Raw genomic sequence first — 22589 nt, forward strand, 5'->3', positions numbered from 1 at the left:
TAAACCGAACACCAGTGGACCATTGTTTATTCCGCATTCACCTCAAACTTTGTGATTCTGATGTGTAGCACAGCGTGTATGTCTGTATGTAGACACACCACACATAGTCCAAAGGTTCTCGGCGTTGAAATTCATGATTCAATCATTTTCCAAGCTGCTAAAGGTTCTTAAACTTTCAGGGACAGGGAAGAATCATAGATTGCTTTAGGGCAATAAAAGATGCACATGCTCTTCTCATGAAAAGAACGTGCAGATTATGAGAAATCAAATGTCCAGAATTTCAGGCTGTTCACATTCCCACTGATGACTGTTGTCATGGATCCCCCTTCATACCCCAGATGAGGACAGGGATGTCCTGAGGACTTATGTGACTTATAAAGGGTCAGAAAGTGACATAATGAGGACATGGATGCCCTAAGGACTTATGTGACTTGCATAGGGTCACAGAGTGACATAAACTAATCTTTCAAGTATGTGTGCTTTTGCAGGCATTGGTCTGTTTCTCCAAGATCCACTTATGTATTGGGACTCCACCCCTGAAGTTCCCAGGTCTTCTGGGAACTCAAGTATTCATTAATACAATTTGTGTTTAAAAGAAACTTATTTTTATCCTGACCAGTATCAGCTGACACCAACTGTATGTGAATTTTATGCTGGAAATTCCATAGGAAACACAGAAATGATAAAGTTCCCCTAGAGAAAGTCAGATCCCAATTACCCGCTTGGGCGTCCAATGCTGTTTCTAATAGCCTTTTATATTGCTGAGCCTTACGGTCCCTCTCACCGGGGTTCTGCGGCTGTGATTTGTCTGTGCACTAAGTGATGTTTTAGTAAAGGAAGGTAAAGCTGAGGGTTATAGCTCTTCCCATTTCCGAACAACGCAGAGCTCTCTCTTTGGATTATGAGCCTGTGGGATAAAGAATCGAACCTTAGATAAATTGGCAGAGAAAAGAACACAGGGGGTACTAAACTAAGGATAGGATTTTATAAGCTTCATGATCTTCTTCCCCAAAGGCCCAAATCCATGTGGTGAGGTGGTAGAACAAGTGCCTACGAATCTGAATTTATTACTATTTTTTAAAGACATGACAAGATTAAAGTAAATTAATTTTTTTTTTGCTGTCCTGGTCATCAGTTGGTAGTATTCCAGAAGGTGATATGAAGTTTTCTTTCTATAAATATTGGGCTCTGCGTAGGGGCTAAAAATAAGCAGAGAAGCATGAAGAAATGGGCAAACATTATTGATCTGTGTTAGGACTGCTTCTGCTTTAATGTTTGCAAAAGCACAGCGCAGCTTGGCAGCCTATTTATAGAGAGCAGATACTCGCTGCTATATATAGATGGTAAAAACAAGGTGGGTCCTCAGGTAGATCTGAGGTTAAATTAGGAAGAAGAATTAGAAGGGATCTCTTTTAGAATAGGTGACATTTCTATGGCACTAAGAGCCTACTTGAAGACCTTATTGGTGGACATGTTTCCCCTCCACAGTATGTGCCATCTCCAGTTGTCATTTGCCCTCAATGGCTATAAGTCAGCTTCCCCCAACGACCCCTGTCCATGAACAGGGGCTAAAACCAACATGGGTACCTCCAAGAATTCTCTGCTCTTTCATCTTTGTAACAAATGCTAACTCTGGTAGTAGTTACTACGTTTGCACATGTGTGTATAAATGTGTGCATGTTACATTTGTGAAAACCTTTGTGTAAATGTAATGTTTTTGATAGGTCTTCCTTTGACTTTAATTCTTCACCCATTTTTTACAAATAGTTATAATTTTTCTCTCCACACCTTGACTACTAGTGTTCTCTCTCTCTCTCTCTCTCTCTCTCTCTCTCTCTCTCTCTCTCTCTCTCTCTCTCTCTCTCCAGGACCCCTAACCATTCTTCTAGATTTCCACCCCGCTCACTCACTTCCCCCTCTGGGCCTTTTTTCCCCCTTTTGGTCCAGTTGTCCATTCAATTCACCAAGCATTTTTGTCAGTGCAAGGCACCTGCTAGGTTCCAAGACTAAGGAGATAAATAAGATGGGATCTCTGCTCCCCAGTTGCTCCGTCTAGTGCTGTCATTGTTCTGTTCTCCTCTCTACTCTGATTATCGATTGCCCCCTCCAGGCGGAGTTTCTTCCAGCTCGTCCCGTTGTAGCAACAACTAAACATGGGCCCCGTGGAAATTAATTCCGTCTTAAACTCCTGACAATGTCTGATTTACAAACTGGGTTTTAGAAAGAAGCTCACCCAGCCTGAAAAAATGGTCCGAGCAGTCATGAATTCTGTGTACTTCATGAAGCATGCCACAGGGAGACTAATGGGCCCAGTCACCTCTGGACACCTGAATGATGCTGTTTCACCTGAGGAAAAGTGCAGGTTCTGGAAAATGGTTTCTTGACAGTTCCCTCTTAGTACCCGTGCAGCAGTGAGTAGAGTGCTGAACTTTCTAATCATCTTTACATTCATTACAGAAAACAAACCCTGGCTGACCATCGTAACAACTGGCTCCAGTTTGGAGCTAGCGAAATGGCTTTCCTTGTTCTACGCCCATCTCTTTTGTTTAGATACTTTATGTATACAGGTTTCTTTGCCCATACGAATGTAATGAGCATCATGCTTCTTTCAGCAAGAGAGCCACCAAGGAAAGAGGCAGGCAGGTGTGTTTTCCATAGTCACTAAGCCAGGTTTAAGTGGTGAGGAAGGAACTTGAAAACAAGCATTTCAGTATAACTCTCATCTCCATCGCTCAGCATTCTGATAATCAGCAGACAAATGGCATTGGGACTGAGATAATGCAAGATCTTTTCCCCTAACAGCCACAGGGCATGGCTGGAATTCTTAACCAGTTTCATCACTTGCCACAGAGTTAACATCTTCCTGGTGGCTGGGTTGGTTTCACAGCTTCATTCTTTAAATCCTTATGTGTCATGTCATTCTTCAAAAAGTCTATTCAGTTCCTTTTCTGTCTTCCCGTTTCCTACTCTATATCCTCTGGAATGTGTCGCTATGTGCAGTGTCTGTAGTGTTCGAAGTGGCATACATCCAAATGATTACAGCTGTCTTCCTTGAGTACCATATGAAAGGATTCATTCTTGCCTTTTCAAAGTGCTGTGGTACTGTGAGACCTCTAGATCTCACACATCCAAACGACCCTTCATCCTCCATGTTTAGTGCCGTATTGCTGGGGTCAAATTCACCATGATTTGTTTGTATTTTTCTGGGCACTCCGGTCACTGGTTGCTATAAAGAAGAAGAGATTATACAGTGATAAAAGTGGAGGCAAAGCAGCCATCATCATCACTGTTGTAGTTCAGACTTGACCCTGATTGGAGTATGGCATTAGCAGCAGGGGCAGTGAGAAATGATTTCAGTGTAGCAGAACAAAGAAGACTTGGGGGTAGGTTTGATACGTGGGGTGAAGAATAGAAAAGACGCAAAGACGACTTCAAGGTTTAGGCCTGAGCAGTTAGGCATACGGTGGCACAGTGGGAGAGGCAGGGTTTGTGAGTGCCATTCAAACCTTGGCAAGTTGTAGTGCAGTAAAGTTCAGTTTATACGTAGTTTATGTCCAAAGACTTTAGCTAGGATTTCTGAACAGGAAGAAGCATCATCTTTCTGACCCATTATGATAAGGTGGCAAGAATAAAACTGAATTGCCAAATTTCTACTTTCCTTGTCAAACAATGTCAAAAGGACTCTAGATGGCTGGCAGTAGGGATATATATATATATATATATATATATATATATATATATATATATTCGGTATTTTCTTGATTTTAGTGGTTTTAACAATGAACATGTATTAGTATTTTTATAACAATACTGACTTTGTTCTTATATGTTTTTAATTGAAATTGAATTACATACACCATAGGGCTTTTCAAGAGAGGACAAATTGAGAGACATGGGTCAGCACCACATTTACTCAAGGATGCTTATAAATCCCTGTGTTCTGCTCTGTTAGTGAAGGCACTCCAAAGGTCTTTTGCTCTTAGTGATCCTGTGATGTGAATTGCCTCAACAACAGCATCTGCTTCTCCTGCATCCTTCCTGATCAGTCCAATATGAGATCTAGGGCTGTTCTGTTAATCAGAGGGTTTAGAATTATTGAGAGATTTGAGGTCCTTTGGCTCTCTTGACATTTAACTCAGTGATTAAGTCATTTAGTTCACCCAGACCAATGGACTCTGCAGCCTAGAGCTGAATGTCATGCCACTTTAAGCCCCAAAGTTGATTCTCCTATCAGTGAGAAGCTGTATATGAGAGCAGGCATTTGGGGGTGGGGAAGCCTAGGAACCATGTTTCCAAGAGATTCTTGTTGAAGTTACAGAGAAAGGAAGATTGATGAGGAAGTTGTGCTACAGGGGAACAGGAATAGCACAATCAAGGCTGCTTAAATGATGCTAAAGGTCTCTTTCAACTCACTAGTGAAAATTTAACATAAGATCATAAATATTAAAAGACACATAACAGCCCTTTGGAAACTGAGCTTTAAGCCTGACTTTAAGGTTTTATTATTATTTTGCTTTGTTACCATGATTGGCCTTTGATGGGTCAGATAGCTGCCCTCTGTGGTACATCTGTAGTAGACGAGTGCTCTAGGAAAAAAGCCAAAAGGGACAATGCCTTGTTTGTTGTAGCTTCAGCACTGAGAGTCTTATAATAATAGATGCTCTGTATGTTTTTTAAATGAATAAGTTAGACCAAATATTTGACTTCTAGAAAAGTCTATCACATGGAAACAAATAACATGTTTTGAAATTACTTTCTTTCTTTGAGGCCACCTTGAAGTGGCCAGGTACCAGAGTGCCAAAGATCAGGTCAGCTTGAGAGACATTACTGTAATGACTAGACAGGATGCTGGTACTGTTGTGGGGGTAAATTGGTGGCTTGGAATAGATAAGTGTGGATCAAATCAGAATGTCAGGGAGAGAGCAAGCTTGGGAAACAAGGATGAAGTTTGAAACTCAGAAGCACAGGATGCGGGACTTTGCCATGTAAACATACTCCATGTCTCCAAGGGGCAGGGTACTCAGGAAGTTGTGCTGGGCTAGATAGCTGTAATGGATTCACTGAAAGCCGCTGGTTGGGGCATAATTGCCACACAAATGGGCATTGTGTAAGGAAAGAGAAATCTGCCATCTGGAAAGGAGAAGAAAATGGACACGTTTTCTGCATCATCTTATTAAAGAAGAACTTCCTAGGCAGTTGGCAGTATTTTGGTTTTGCCCCAGCTGAGTCCCATAGCTTAAAGACTTGCCGGTATTTCAGGATCAATATGAAAATTCCTGTTGTTTTGCTGACTTAGGTATTCACTGAAGGATTGTGGGAGGCAGACCTGAAAAGCAATTATGTGAAAGTACAGTAGGTCGTGTCTCCTTGAGGGCTTCGAAGGAGAAACTTGCCAGGAGCCTCTGGGGCTTTGACACGTATGCTTTAGTACTGATACCTTATGCCTTGTGCTGAGATTCCTCCAGTTCCCTAGCAAAGGTTTTTACTTGCTTATTGTTATTGTTGTTGTCCGTGTGTGCATGTGTGTGCATCCATGCATGGGCTGCAGCACACATGTGGAGGTCAGAGGGCAACTTCCAGGAGTCATTTCTGTCCTACCGTGGAGTCTGGGAATCAAACTCGAGTCATCAGACTTGGTGGCAGCAATTGCTTTTACCCCCTGAGCCGTCCTGCTGGCCTGTCATTCTATCCTATCACTTAGAGTGCCTTCCGGTAGCTCCATCGTTATCTGAGGGCTTTCCTCTCTCCCGAGTTTTTACGGTCTCTAAGGATTGACAGGGAGGGTGGGAGTAGTACAGAGGAATGAGTGAGAGTTCTGACATTTAAATGATGGATAATAATACGCAGATTATTATTATCGTGGTGAACATTTTTCAAAACAACTGGCTGTGCTTCTTGGTGGCAATGATAGTAGAGTCTTATTGACTCCCCGAGTCAAGCCAATCAAGCCTATACTATCAGCTTAGTCAGTTTGATATACCAAAGGCATATGGCTGACCTAACAGAATTTCTCAAGAGAGAAAGAGAGGCAAGATTGTGGGAGAAAGAGGAATATCTAAGTTGTCCTTTGCTGGGTTGGGCTTTAAAGCATTCATACAGGTCCCTTCTTCAGCCTGCTCTGGACTTTCTCCCTCCTCATGCCCTGTCTGCCCTGCCCAGTGTGAGAAAGTACATTGGTTCATTTCCACCTGATGGCTTCTGTGTGGGATCTGAGCCATGGTATGCAGCATGCTTCCATGGAGTTTATGTGGAGCCAAGTCAAGAAACAAGCATGTTGGGGAGAGGCCAAATGCCCGCCTAGTGTAGTTCTCCAGTTCACGGTCATTCCAGGCTGGGGTACATTCTCCAAGCTGGAATAAGCCAAACTGGTTTGCAAAGGGACCAACATTTATCCTTAGCTCCTGGAGCAGAATTCTGAGCACTGTAAGTCAGCACTTTCTACTTCCTGATCATCAAATGGGCTTGGTTGATTCTAGGTTAGAAGTTCACTGGCTAGTCCACAGATACACGGAAGCTGTTGGCTTGTGTTTCACAAACCCCCATTTCCCTCATACTTGGGGTTTTCTATTGACTCTGCAGCTTACACAAAATTAAAGGGAAAGACCCACCAAGAGCTAAGGTTTCCCATGTTCCAGAGGATCCAACCCTTCTTCTGGTTTCCAGGACACCAGACACCCACATTGTGCACCTCCATTACATACATGCATGCATACATTCAGGGAAAGCACTCATACATATAAAATAAAATAACAGAAAATCTTAAAGGAAGGAAGAGACTCTAAAGTTACAGGACAGATAGCCCTAGAGACTCTCCTGCTTTGGGGGACCTCAGCATGCCTGTTGACTAGGGAAGAACGTCCCCTTGATATGTAAGCATACTCCATCTTCTGACTTGCAAAAATGAGGTCATTTCTCAAGGAGGCACAGAAGGTGGAACTTTAGTCAAAATCCTCTTCAAAAAGTGGTGAAGCTTTCTAACTCTAACAAAAAAAATATCAGAAATTGCTTTAAAGTGCACACTCAGGCCTGCAGAGGGGCAGGGAGGCAGTGTCTTCATTAGTGCTTCCCACTAAGGCCAGTTCATCACGAGTCTTGAGCCACTTCATTTCCATCTTCAAAGTCTGTGTTCCAGCAGTGTGTATACTTATGGCTGGAAGGGATCGAGATTTTTCAGATTTGGGGACTTTTCCCTCCTTGCTTCCAGTACTAATTGTATCTGAAAGAGATTTGAGAAGGGGCTTATATCTGTGTGTTTGGGATCATATCCTCAGATGAGGTGGAAGAATCCAGAATCTTTCACAAGGATCATATCAAGCAGATTCACTGACTCTTGGTCAAATCACTGAAAATTCCTTATTTCCCAAACTCAAGGGGATGAGGACAATCACAAGCCACAATCACAGTGGCACATACCTGTCTATAATCACAGCTTTCAGGAGGCTGAGGCAAAAGGATTGAGAATTTCAAGCTAGCCTGAGCTACATAGAAAGCCCTGTCTAAACAAACAAGTAAATAACAAACTGGTATCTCTCTGATCTTCTGCACTGCTTCATCTGCCTCTGTTAACAAATCTCTTTCCTCTACCTTAGTTATGCCTGTTCCCTGACTCTGGCCAGTTGCTCACACAACCTAAAGTCTCCCACTGTTTCTCACCTCATTTTGGCTCATCACACTGTTTAACGTTGAGTCATCCAGTTCTCCAGCACCAGAACTCCTTTCTGGTTCAGTGGTTCCATCATGCCTATGCCAAGAAATCTTAGTGTGGTCCTGGAGTAGCAAATGACATTCAGTCTCCTTGGGCAGCATTCCAGCCCTTCTGGAGTGAGTTTTTAGCACTTCCCTTCTGTGTCACGTGAAAAGCTAACCGTGTGCCTCTTCTGTCTTCTCGTTCTGCTGTCTGCTGTGTTTCTTCTGCTTTGACAATCCAAACCTAGCCTCTACTCTACCAGGGAAGTTCTCTCTGACTGACTAGCTCTCTTGTGCATTCATACCATGTCTGTTGCCTTTCTGTATCTAAACTTCTATACTCTAATGCTAATTGCTAATTGCTCAAGCATTGGACAGTAACATACCATAACCACATAGTTATTGAAGCTTCTTATTCGTGTGTGTGTGTGTGTGTGCGCCCATAGACATGCATGCAGAGGCCAGAGGAGGATGCCAGATGTCCTTATTCCCTTTTCACCTTGTTCCTTGAGATAGGGTCTCTCATTGAACCTGGAAACATTGCTAGCTAGGCTAGCTAGCCATCAGTCCTCAGTGACCTTGATCTTACGGTCTCTGCAGCCCCTGCCCCAGCACTGAGATTACAGTCCTGGGTAGCCGTACACAGCTTGTATGTGGATACTGGAGATCAGAACATAGAACCTCATTTTGGGGGCAGCAAACACTCCTCCTCATTGAGGCATCTCTACAGCCTTAAGTGAAAGTTAAGACTTCTATTACCTAATAATAGCCCTCTTACACCTAGTTTTCAGATGGTGTTTATTAGCATTCTTTATTATGAAGTATGATTTAAAAGCAAAGTCAAACAGACACAAGTCAGTATGGGCTATGTGAGATTCTGCCTTCATGTACTGTTGCGGGAAAAACCAGCAGAAGACCACAGTGTATCCTATTAACTTCATCTTCAGATACTTGCAAAACAGGTCCTGGAAGCGCGTGTGGCTCTATGAACACATGCATATGCAGAGAGATGGCTGTACTATTGGTTTGGATAGGAACTTGCAGCTCATAGTAGATGATGAAGACGATATTCATTCTAAAAGTCAAGAAAACAACTAGTCAAGTCATGCTCAGAGGAGATAATATTCTGATTCTGCAACAGGTTGTCTCCAGAGATGGTCAATGAAGTGGGGAACTGTTGAGAAGGCAGTACAGTTTTTTAGGTGCCCTTTGTTGGGAGGCTAGTTCTAAGACAGTTGCTCGTGTTGTTTCAATTACCCTCGTTTTATTAACAGATGAAGATAAAATACTCTGGGATTGATTTTAGTAATAAACAGTTACAGAAGGATGTAAATTGAGTAGTAAAGTTTCCTCTCCTGTCTCTCAGTCTTTCCTTCCCAGCTATAACCAATAATCAATATTAGCATTTTTATGTGTTCTACTCTGAGTGTGTATGCATATGCAGTAGGAGCCTATTACTCTTTTTCTTCTAAACTCTGGTTTTTAACTAATTTATACTGGACACTTTCTCTACACACTATTTTTTCTCTTTCTGATCTTGTTGAATTCACCATATATAAATAGTCAATTATTGATTTTAGCAGCTCTCTCTTGAACATGTAGGTAATATCCATTTTCATTGGCGATGGTAATGCTATAGTGAAGATCCTCATGAATTCCATATCAGTGCTATTTTGTTGATGTCCCTAGATCCTAGATGCATAGTCTCTAGTGAGAGCAAGTGCCCCAGTGTCTCTCAGAGTGTGCCATCAGCGTGTCCTCTTCCCCCTTTCCTGCTTTTCTCACACTCAGCTCTGTGTATCCCTATGCTTGACCACAAGCAGTACACACCCATCTGAATCCCTGCCGGAATACCTAATGAAAGATGTGGGGGACTCAAAAGGTGGAACTGTCACAAGAATGACCCATCTGGACCCCTCACCCATTGTCTGCTAAGTTTCCCTATTACAGCTGCTTAATGATTTCTTTTTTTTTTTTAATATTTATTTATTTATTTATTTTGTATACAATATTTGTGTGTATGTCTGCAGGTCAGAAGAGGGCACCAGACCTCATTACAGATGGTTGTGAGCCACCATGTGGTTGCCGGGAACTGAACTCAGGACCTTTGGAAGAGCAGGCAATGCTCTTAACCACTGAGCCATTCTCTCCAGCCCCTTAATGATTTCTTAATTGCCAAATCAGGTTTCTTAATTGCTGAATCAAATGCCACCATTTTGACGTTGCTGCAAAATCCGGAATTATTTATGATCCCATCTCTAGTTCTTCTCGTCCCCATTAATTATAGACTCTCTGGGACTTGTGAAAAAATGGAGAGACCTGAGGCCTGAAGACTTTGAATTTGGGAGAAAAAAATTAAATACCCCTAACTTCCAGGTTCCACAAAGCCAGCACGTGACAGATTGCTTAACTAAACATGAACTCAAGGTATGCAAAGCTAGTCCCTCCACCTGAAATGTTTGGAGTCTCCCACCTTGTCCATCCTAGAAGGACCCAGAGTAGACTCTACTTTCTGAGGCTGCTCCAGTGGCTTCCCCTTGCTGTCTTGGCAGTTTATGTAGGCCCCTGCTTCTGACACATCACACCACACTTCCATTGTCAGGATCTGAGTAGCCCTGGCAGCTGCTGAAGGCTGAGCCTTAGAGTTGCTCATGTTGTATTCCCTTAGTATTTATTTCTGTATAAGTGTTCTCCATTTATGCTTGACTGATTTATTTGTTGGGGGAAGGTTGAGAAAAAAATAAGACTTAAATTCAAATCATAACCATTCAAAATGGAGACAGTATATGATGATGTTGGCATATTTTTCTGCTCAAATATTAATTCTGTGGAAATATTCTATGAGAATGTCAACAATTAGGTTTTTCCCTATGTTATGTCCAGACAAAATAATAAAGATTAATTTGCTTCTTCATAAAAAACACATGGAGTAAGCTCAAATTCTCAGTCTGAAATAACCTCTTGACTCCCATGATTGTGAAAGCATTGGCATCCAGGCAGATTCTATACAAAGGAACATGTACGGCAACCTGCAAGATAAACAGTACCTTGGCATCAGAATGCCAGGGCTCATGAAGAAGGCTAAATACCCTCAGAACCATTGACTAAGAGGTTTATATATTAGCACACATTAGGTGGTGATGGTATCTGAGAGGGACGAGGTGTCTGTCTCTGAGATGCTACCACCCCCAGCTCTCAATCTCCAGTTCTCAAGATGAGGGCTGCAGATCTTGGCGACAGTGGGATGCTAACCTGTTGTTTAGAAGTCTCTGTCTCTCACGCTGAATCCTTCACACAGAGATTTCACTTTGGTTGATTGAGACATAGCTTACCTTCATAAAATTCAACTTTTTAAGTGTATGATGCTATGCTCTTTGATAAATACATATAGTTGTATAACTATCACCACAACCCCAAATTTTCTCATGCCCTTTGGAGTCTGTTCCTCCTCTACAACCAATCTCTATTCACTCTGACCTAGTTCTTTTGTTTGGTGGTGGTGGTGGTGGATAGTTGATGTGGGATTCCCCTCTGTATGCTGTGAATATGTTTTATTACCATTGGTTAATTAAGAAGCTGCTTTGGGCCTATTCCTGTGCAGAATAGAGCAAGGCGAGAATTCTAAGCAGTGATAGAGGAGAAAAGAAGGCGGAGTTAGGGAGATGCCATGTAGCTACTTAAAGAGACACACTGGAGAACCTTACTAGTAAACCACAAGCCTCGTGGTAAACTACAAGATAACAGAAATGGCTTAATTTAAGATGTAAGAGGTAGCTAGGAATACACTTAAGCTATTGGCTAAACAGTATTGCAATTAATATAATTTCTGTGTGATCATTTCTGGTCTGGGTGGCTGGGAAATGAACGAACAGCCTCCTTCTACTTGATGATGGGGTGGTGGTGGTAGTGTGGTAGTGGCAGTTGTGGTGACGGTGGTGGTGGCGGTGGTGGTGTGACGGCAGTGATGGTGGTCATGGTCATAGTGGTATGTGTGGTGGTGGTGGTGGTTTGCTCTACTAGAGATCAAATCCAAGGTCTGACACATGCCAAGCAAACATTCTATCACTGAGCTACATCCACAGCTATGTGACACATTTTCTAACTCTTGTTTTCCCTTTTCCAGGTAATCATATATAATTGGAATCGTATATATCCTGGTTTGAGGCAGGCTTCCTTCTCAAAGCCTTTTTATTTGAAGTGTGTCCATGTTATTGCCTGCAGATCAGTCTAATGGAGGCAATTCCCCAATGTGTGGCAAATTGACAATACTAGAAAAGTACTAACCAGCACATGGTTGAAATGTGTGATTATGGGCGTGTCTGCTATACCTGATCTTGGAATTTAGCTTCTCTATCTGGTCTAGGGAATTTGGCCTTAATTTAAGAAGGATGTGTCTGTGTGCCGTCTGGCTGTTGCTGGAGTCAGCATCTGCTGTACTGAGCAGAGAAATCAGCTCAAAAATTGTTTGAGTGGAAGCTCTTATCTTCCTGTGGTTTGTCGTGAGGTCATGGTAACCTGATCAGTCTAGTCAGATGGTTGTCAAAGACAAGAAGAAAAAAGATAAAAACTTGTGGACCCTCCATGTCCCTTTGTAACTGTCAGAGTACTACGGTAACCAAATCAGCACCCTGACCGGGAAATTTGGGCAGTAACCCCAAGAGTAGGTAACTAAGACGCAGCACTTAGACCAGAATTAGTGAGGGATCCTGACTAAGGAAAATGTACAGCCCAGGTCACAAGACTCTGTGGGGTTTTTGTAGCTTTCTCACTCCTCTGCTTTAGCCAAATTGAAAGGAGTGGAGGCAACAAATGGAAACTTCTTGTTTTCTGTGATTTTTGCTTCAGGAATTTGCCCCTTCAAACCCCTACCTGCCAGCCACAGTGCTACATGCACCCTTCCTGCCCACTTCTCCGAAGGTGCCATGGCAGTGACCATTCTCAGGAACCCTTGGTAGGCTTTTTTGCTGTGGGCGAATTTAATATTCTTATAAATGTCATTTTGGACAGGGTGGTACAGACCGAGAAGTGTGATGTCCTGTGCTATCAAGATGAAGAGGCCTGTTTTTGTTTTCAGCTCATGTTCTCGCTACAGGGGGATGTTTCAGAGCTGAGTTGTCAGAATATAAGCACTAAGGGAAGTTGGGAAAAACAATCACAGGTTTTGATTGTACCAAATGCCCAGAAGTTTTGCAACTGTTCACCTAGTATCACCTAAGCCTGCACAATATTGTGCCCTTTCATTTTCCAATAAGTAGTTTTCTCAGACTATTAGTGTTTGTAGATCAAGTGAATTGCCCAACTTTGTATTTTCTACATGGCCTGAAAAAGACCAAGTTGGCAGAACCTAGAGATCAATTCAGAAAGGAAACAAGAGAATGGAAATGTCTTTGGGCACAGTTGTGAGGTATGGGGAACATTCATAAAGGAATTCATTTGCCAAGAGAAGAATGCAGTGATAATGGGTACAGGGAGAGAAAGGCATTGATTAAAGAAGCTGAGGTACCACTTCATTTTAGTAAACACAGATTGATATGACTGTAGAAGACATCGAGGGGTAGCCATAATACAAAAAGAAATGAGTCTTAATTACACTGATGAGCCGTAAGGCTTATAATTAAAATGTTCATACTGGTAGCACCAATGAAATGTTCCTTTCTTTGAAATGTGTTACAATTTTTAGTTTGTTGGATCGTAGGAATATTCACTAACACTCCACAGATCTCACCTCTTTCTCAGCCAGAGAGGCAATGAGATGAATTTTGTGCCCCAGCTTACACAGCTATTGGTCCGTTTTTGCACTTAGATTTCCAGTGCACTGGCACTCATCCACTAATGAGATCCTTGTCATCAGAAGGAAGAAGGTAACCAAATTATTGATGAATTTGGATCACATGTATGCAGTTATAATAATAAAGATTTGATTTTGGTTATTCTTCAGACTTTGGGCTGTGAATGGCTTATGATGAAGTAATTTTCTACTTTTTAGGATGCTGCACCATCATTTAGCTGATAAAGCCCTTGAGCCTACCAGACTGTTTGGTGCTGAAACTAAAGCAGAATGTAAACAGACTAGTGCCATGACCTTATTCAGCCATTCAGAAATATAGTTAGTTCTTTTAAAGTTTTATCTCCGGTCCCTTCAAACTGGCAACAGGTAATTCCTATCATACTAAGGTAATCTGATGATCAAATGACAGTGTGACATCCTCGTGAGAAGTAAAAATGACCTGGATGTCCTGCGATTTTAAGAACAATGTTTGAAACTTGTAATTTTTCAGTCTGTGTACGCTTGTTCCAGATTATAGCCCTTGGAGTAATGTGCATTGAATGTTGAATGAGCCAAGGAAATGACTACACTTAATCAGAGAGTTTTTTTTTTCTTTTTTTTTTTTCTTTTTGGTTTTTCGAGACAGGGTTTCTCTGTGGTTTTGGAGCCTGTCCTGGAACTAGCTCTTATAGACCAGGCTGGTCTCGAACTCAAAGAGATCCGCGTGCCTCTGCCTCCCAAGTGCTGGGATTAAAGGCGTGCGCCACCACCGCCTGGCTAATCAGAGAGTTTTCAATGTGTATATAGCAGTCACTTTGCTCTCAGAGAAGAGCTCTGAGTTGAGATTAAGTAGTAAACTATGACTTTATTTGGGAAAAATAGGAAAAGATACACTTAACCTCTAGCTAAAACTGAACATAGTTTTTTTTTTTCAATAGCTTATTCTAATTCTTAGTTTTCCTTCTGCTGTCGTGATATAGAGTGTAACCAAAATCACCTTGGTGAGGAAACGGTTTATTTCATCATCTTACAACTCATCATCCTGGCCCATCACTGAGGAAAGCCACACAGGACAGGCAAAAACTGAAGCAGATTTCAGGGAGGAACTCTGCTTACTGACTTGCTCCCCATGGCTTGCTCAACCTGCTTTCTTATACCACTCAGGACCAGAGGTGGCACTGGCAGTGAGTTAGGCTCTCTCCCACAAGAAAATTCCCAACAGACTTGCCTAAAGACAATCTGATGAAGATATTTTCTTAATTAAGAGTCCTTGTAAATGACCCTAGCTTGTATCAAGTTTACAAAAACCTAACCAGGAGAACTTTAAATTATAATTTAAGTATCTTGTGTTTGGTGTGCTCCCCCTACAATGTTGTGGTTTGTTCCTCGATGCCTTTAACATTCAGGCATATAGCTTGTACTTTAGATTTTAGTTGCTATCTTACCAAAATAATTGTTTCTGTATTTCAAGCTTGATTTTTTTATCTCTCTCTCTCACACACACACACACTCACTCATTCATTTTCTTTCTCTCTCAAATTGTCTTATTTAAAGAGAAAGCTAAAAATCATACTTCTGAGTCAGAGTCCATATTTTGGTATAAGACTTGGGATTTTTTTTTTACTTCCTGTTGTGTCTATCTGGGCACCTGAGAAGTCTGGATGATGGGTAGTGGGTGCAGTTAACTAAAGCCTGACCAGCTCATTCAGGCTTTTGGACTTGAGACACAAGAGAATTCCTTACTAACTGATGTAAACTCAGTCTGTGTTCCTAACTATATTTGAATGCATGTCTTCAGCACAGGAACACTGCATCTATTCATTTCCACAAACAGGCATTGCGAGAATTAAGAGCTCATGTGGTTAATTTGTGAGGCATCCTAGCTCATATCATCTGTCTCTCATTCTTGGTGTCGTCCATCTCTTCAATTATAATACTATAATTTATTTGTAAAACTTTTCCCATTGAAATTATACAAGCATTTGATAAAAATAAAACCTCAGTAACACTCTGGTGAGCTTGAACTAGGATAGGAGTTACATACCCAGAGGGATGTGTATGTCACTCTAAAAGGGAAGGTTTGCAAACTCACATGTTCCCTGGGTTTCACACTCTTTGCTGCATGCCTGGCCCGTTCATTACTATTTTCTGAGATTTTCTAGTAGTTCCTCATATTCAGAATCAAGCCAGTAAGATTTTTTTTTCCTTAGTGCTATCGCTGTTACTCTAAACTTTAGAGTCCAAAGGGAACAGCCTGCCCTTCTCGATATTGCACAGTGTGCTTGGGTACTAAACCAGTGGGAATGAAATTCATACAGTCTGGGTTTGTATGAATTAATCATAGAGGGTATTCATGGAGTCATCCTTACTGCTCTATTGGATTGCCTTAAAGTTTTCTGTTTCAAGCAGCTACATTACTTAATTAAAACAAGGTTAAGCTTTAAAAAAAAAAAAAATCTTCCATTGAGGGTCCGTGAGAAGCTTGTAGGTAAGATTGCTTGCTGCCAAGCCTGATGACCTCACTCAGTCCCTGGACAGAAGGAGAGTACCAACTCCCAAGGGTTGTCTTCTGACCCCCTAACACATAAGCTAAAGTCTCCTTTCCTAGGACATTTGTCTCTGCTAATAGACATGTAAAGGTGATCTGATGTAGTTAATAATAATAATAATAATAATAATGCATGTGTCATCTTGCCATTTGTTTCCTTATGTTTTGTTTCACCCTTCCTAAGCTGGTAATTATTGTTTAAAATAGTCTACTAGTCACCTTTATGTCTTAATAAAGAGTTTCAAGCCATAGAATCTTGTTCTGTCCACTTATGTGGTCTACCCTGACTCTCCAGTCTGTTAGATAAAGCATTAGTCTGTACATTAGTGTGCAGATGTAAAACAGAGCGTGCGTTTTCTTCAGTTTCTCCTGTTTGGGGCACCCTGTTTCATGACTTACTTGTTTTTTCTCTTTAACGCTTCTCTTTTGTTTTCTAATAGAAGCAGTGAGCTTTGGCCCCCATTCATGTTTAAGAACAAGGGTCTGGTTTATTTTTCTTTATAGATGTTGTGGGTTTCCCCTGCTGTTCTATATGTAGATCTCATTTCCTGTTATTGCTGCCCGTGAATAGGAAGTCTGTGGGGAACTTTGATCTTAGCAATTTCTCTGTGGGATCAACTGAGAGTGGGCTGGGTTTTAGATGGTCCAAATATCGGGGTAACTAAGTTTACACATCCCCTGGCCCACCTGATTCTTTCCAGTTTTTATAAAGTTTTGTGTTTTGGTCTAATTTTAGACTTAAAGACAAAGTTACAAAAAAAATTTAATTTTTTATTCATCCCTCACTCGACTTTCCTTAATATTATTGTCTTACCTACAGAATAACTCCCAGGCATTTTTTTTTTAAGTTTCTTTATAAATATAATTTTCTGACTTTTTTTCCCCTCAAATCAATCCTGATTTCCAAAACTGCATGGACCTAAGACAGGTGATAGGGCAGAAAAAGAGTGAGGAACGTCCACAGGCCGCGTAGACCTTGGGCAGACATCAGCTCCCTTTTCTCTTCCCACCCCAACGCAAACCCCCAGTCTCTACTGCCCATGTGCTTGGAATGCTTGGGGCGGGTGACTAGGCAGCTCACTCCTCCCTTCTCAGCATCCCATTTTTATCCTGTATATTCTAGGCTTTTACCTTAGTTTGCCCATCTCAGTTTGCTCCAGAGAAAGTCAAAATAAAAGGCTGAATGATAGAGCAAAAACAGAGATGGGGAAAGAGAGAAGGGGTGAGAGGTGTTGATTTATTGCTTTGTTTGTTTTGGTTTTTGTGGGGGTTTTTTGTTGTTGTTTATTTTTGTTTTTTGAGTTGGGAGCCTGTCCTGAAACTCACTCTGTGGACCAGGTTGGTCTCGAATTCGCAGAGATCCACCTGCCTCTGTCTCCTGAGTACTGGGATTAAAGGTGTGTGCCACCACTGCCTGACTTTGTTTGTTTATGGCTCACTAGTTGTGTGGGCTGGGAAGCCCAAAATTCATAGGGTAAACAGACTCAAGTAAGAATTAATCTTGCAGTCTTGAGATTCAGATCTACAGGGCACAGCAAGCAGAAAACTCGGCAAGGCTGTAGATGCTAAATTTCCTCTTCATTATCACTATTATTGTTGTGGTGGTAACTACACATTAGCCACCCTCTTGACAAGTTGTTAAATGTACTGTGTGTCACTGCTGACTATGTGTACAACTTTGTACTGCAAATCTCTAGGGAATATTTATCTTATTTAACTAAAAGTTCTGCCCATTGATTAATAATTTCCTTTTCTCTGTGCTATAATCTTGTAGCAGAATTCTTTCTTTGGGAAACCTCGGGTTTACTAATAAAACCATCAGCTGATTGAATGTGGCCCGTCTAGATTATAAGGGATAATCTGCTTCCAAGTGTCAATCACATCACAACCCCGGCTGGAGTAGTGTTTAGTAGAACAACTGAGTGCCATAGCCCAGCCCATTTGATTTGTCGTGTGCTCTTCCTTTACTAGTCTCTGTTAGGAAGTCTTTCTGACCTCCCAAAGTTTGAACTTGTTCTTTTCCTGACATTTTTTCCACTTCATCTTATTTAAATGTTGTGTTTTCTCCCATTTAGCACACACGCATACACATACACACACACACACACACTTGACACAAGCTAAAGTCATATGAGAGGAGGGAACCTTAATTAAGAAAATACCTCCATGAGGTTGAGGTATAGGCAAGCCTATAGAGCATTTTCTTAATTAGTGATTGATGGGGGAGGCCCAACCCATTGTAAGTGGTGCTTTCCTTGGACTGGTGGTCCTGAGTTCTAGAAGAAAGCAGGCTAAGCAAGTCATAAAGAGCAAGCCAATAAGCAGCACCCCTCCATGGCCTCTGACATCAGCTCCTGCCTCCGGTTTCTGCTCTGCTTGAGTTCCTATCCTGACTTCCTTCTCTGATGAACAGTGATATGGAAGCGTAAGCCAAATAAGCCCTATCCAGCCCAAGCTGCCTCAGTGGTGGTGTTTCATCACAGCAATAGTAATCCTAACTAAGACAGTGTTTATATACATATATATGTTGTTTGTGTACAGACAACACATGTGTGGGTACACATGCATATGGAGGCCAGTGTTCAATGTCTTCCCAAATCACCTCTCCAGTTATTATTTGGGACAAGGTCTGTCACTAAAACTATAACTCACAGGTTGCTTAGACTAGATAGATGCTTAGTAAGCCCCAGGGCTTCTCCTTTCTATGAAGCCCCAGAGCTGGGATTAGCACTGATAGTTTAGCACTTAGCTTTTTATGTGGGTCCTGGGGATCTGAACCCAGGCTCTTAGGCTTGCCCAGTGAGCACTTTACAAACTAAGCCATCTCTTCAGTCCTAATACCATTGTAATAGGGTTAGGATCTAAGCTGTGTACTCATTCCCACCATTTTCTACTAGAAACCAAAGTTCATGTACATAATTCCTTTAACCCTATCCTATGGCCCTGTGCGTGGTAGGCGTGTAACTACTGTTGAGCTGTATCCTCAGCCCCACAAATATCTCTTCCAGAACAAGCCGCAAGTCCTTTCAACACTGGAAAAAGAAACAAAGAAAGGTATCCCATGATTCAGCTCAAATTTTACAGGTTTTCAGATTTGCCAGTTTGCATCCTTAGCTGTCCCTTTGTATTGTGCTATTTCAAATTTTTCACATATTCATTCTATTTGCCATGTGTCTAGATGGCTCTATTTATTAGCCTGTTTATTTGTTTATGATCCCATCCAATTTGAAATATTTTTAAAGTCTTCATAATATGAGTTCAATTTTTAAAATAGACCAATATCTCTTACGGGCTTATTCTTCCCTGGAATTCACAACATTTCGAGAAATGCTTTATCCAAAGTAGTCACTCAAAAAATTTAACATTTTCTAGAACTACTAGCTTTATATAATAATTGCGTGATTTTAGATGCTACTTGGATGGTTTCATGTGTTTTAATTTCTGATATTCCATTATCTACTCACAGTTGATGCTGCTTCTGAGATAGAGTGGTGGCAGATGTATTTAATCTCATCTTGGACACTTGGATTCTGTCTGAAATGTATAATAATTTGCCTAAGGTCATATGCCTTAGTTTCAAGCTTGCTATGGACTGGGCCTTCAGACCCCTGATATTGTGCTTTTTTTATTTTGCATAGGTTACAGTATGCTCTATATATCCTTGGGGAACATTTGACAATGAGCATATTTCTATAAATGCTAGTACTGCTGGATATGCTTGCTGTGGGCTCATGCAGGGCATGGTTCTGCTAATGATTTAAACTTTCTTTTGTAAGAAGCTAAATTTCTTTGGACAATCAATCTACCCTACTGCTGTGTACCCAGGGACCAAAATGAGTCAGGCATGAAAAACCCTTCCAAGGTCAGTTTCTTTCCCAGCAAAAGAATGCTTAATAATAATATAAAAAAAACACTGTATATTTTCAGAACCAAAGCCTCCCCACCATCCCCTGAAAATTCTTCTATATAAAAGATGTAGTTCTAGTATTAGTATAAAATATCAAATTAAACCCATTGTATAATTCAGTACTAGTACATGGAGCTGTATTCCTTTCTACCTATACTTCCCAAGATACATCTTTTCAGAATCACATTATGGTTTTAGTAAATATCTAGATCAAAATTATATATCTTGTATAAAAGAAAATATCTAGATCATAACTCAGTTCAGAAAGCGGGTGGGCATCCTTTTAGTACAAATATAGGTGCTGTGTGTGTGTTTGTGTTACTTTTTCTTCATGTATCTTAGTCTAGAATGAGATGTAGGCTCCAAAAGCAAAGTCCCATCATCTATTCTGTGCATCATGGTTCTGGATTGACTTTCTCTGTGAATATTGGCACTAAATAGAGGGTCATTTTGCTAACCTCACGCCTTACCTCTGGTTCCCTAATTTTTCTTTATTCTCCTTTTTATTCAGGGCTGTTTCGGAGACTTCCCTACTGTCTCACAAGCCCCCAACTTTCCCCTAGAGTCAGTCTCCACACTGTCAGCTTAAGTGTCAAATTTATCTTTGGGGCAAATGATTTATTATTCAGGCCAGGTCTCATATTATCTCATTTTGGGAGAATTAAACAATCCATCAGGTATCTCCTGGCATCATTCCTCTTCTTCCAGGGCATAGCAGCACCCTCTGGGCCTGAGATTTACAACCTTGGGTCTGTGCGTTGACTTTGGGAACCTACGATCCCCAGAAGTGAAAGGAAGAATTATGCGGACATTAGTACATTTTCTTGGAGTGGCTCCGTAGTCCTCATCTTCTAAAAGGAACCCACGACCCAAGAATGTTGAAACATGGCTGGTTCCTAGCCAGCTCCTTCAGTTTCTACTTGATCCTAGGCGCATCTTAGGCACTGACCCCGTAGGCCTTGGAGCTGCAGCATGTTGCCTTGTGACTTCTCGCCTGACCACTGTGCTGGGCCTCCTACCCTCTTTCTTCAGGGTACTCTGCCTCAACTAGACCTGACCTGATTGGTTGCCCTTACTCCTTCTCACATCCCTGTAGAAAACGTCTGTTCCCACAGCACGCCACCATCCCGAGGTTCTTTTCTAAATATAGACTTTCACCAGAAACTTTCCTAATCCTTCTTTGCCCACCTCTTCCCTGCCTCCTCCAGCCCAGAGCTACTGGTAGATCAGTGCATTGCTTTCTTCAAGAACAGTGAGCCTCAGAAGAGTGGTAGCACAGCCTTGTCCTGGGACATCCATCCATGGACATGTCCATCCATGGTCCTTGCCACCTGCCGCCCATTCTCCTACTGATCTTAAATCTCAAGATCCTTTATCAGCCTTCTAGGCTAACCCTTCTCTTCCTACCTGGAGTGAGCTGCAGGTTAAGTAAAAACTAAGGCTTTTCCTCCCGACAACCCAAACTAAATTTGTCTCCTACTTAGTTCTTCTATAGTTGGTTTTACATATTCTAGCTAATTTCTCAATGTTAGAATTAAGAAAATAATAGACAATACCGTCTATAATGTCAAGTATTATGTGAAATAAAATAAAGAAATAAAATATGAAACAATCAAGAGAACTACAGATGAAGAAACGATAAAGGATTAGAGACTCTTTTGGTTTGAGAGTTTGCTTTTGGGTCTTTCTAAGAGAACCCTTTGAGTCCTGTACTTCCTCTGCCTCACCTCCCAGGGAGAGTACTGAGCAGAAAGCAATCCAATTGGAAAGTAAGTTGGGGATCTTGTCTCTTTGCTTATGAGCCTCCATGGACAAGCCCAGCATCATAAATTAGCAGTGAGGATGGATTTGAAACCCCATATAAACTGCCATTCCAGGCCCAGGTTAGTTCCCCACAGGTCTGCATTCTGAACCTGCTGACACTTCAATCGCCTTTTCTGGTACTTAAAGGAGGGACTTTGAGCCCTGCCATTTTTAGATCCTCGCCTCGTAAACCAGAGTTCTAAGAGGCTCCCTAGCTGTCTGACATATGATCCTACACCAAGGAAGTGACCAGCCTGTGGCCTCAGACTGCAGCAAAGCCAGGTCACAGGCAGATAGCTAGCTAGTTCCTGTTCCAGGAAAAGACAAGGATGCCACAGGCAGGTCTCTCGTCCATTCCGTTTCTCCTCACCTCTTCCACCTCCGCTACCCCTCCTGAAACTGACTTTTCAGAACAGATCATCCGTGTCTTCGTTAACTGAAAAGCAAACAACATTCTTGTGAAGCCAAAGTGAGCTCCACATTGGAGTCGTAGGGGGAGCCACAGTGGTGATATACATGGAGTTCTCCCCTGATTCCTAAACCAGAGCTTCTGCAGGGGGAAGGTAAAAACAGACATAGTGAAGGGGGAGGAGACAGACGGCACCTCACTACTCCCATGCCCTGTTCTCCTTCCCGTCAAAGAAACTGGTGGTTGTTCCTGTGACAGATTAGTGGTTGGGCCCCCGTATGCTCAGACACATGAGTCTCTTCTCATGCATCAAAGAATCACCTTCATGTGGGTCCTTATGGGAGACAGGCAACTTAGTTCATGATTGTCGTCTTGTTCATATTAGCAGTATATATAACAGAAAATTCAGGACAAGGTATCTGCACTCCAACTGAACCCTCCATTCCAAAGTGTCTTTATGTGCCAGGAA

The 22589-nt window shown here is 41.7% G+C and overlaps 1 protein-coding gene across 2 annotated transcripts in view; it reads left to right on the plus strand.

Moving 5' to 3' along the window:
- Nucleotides 1-22589, plus strand: part of Marchf3 (membrane associated ring-CH-type finger 3) — a 142741-nt gene that overhangs the window by 21942 nt on the left and 98210 nt on the right. The window lies entirely within an intron of this gene.

Source organism: Chionomys nivalis, chromosome 14 (genome assembly GCF_950005125.1).
Source record: "Chionomys nivalis chromosome 14, mChiNiv1.1, whole genome shotgun sequence".
NCBI lineage: Eukaryota > Metazoa > Chordata > Mammalia > Rodentia > Cricetidae > Chionomys > Chionomys nivalis.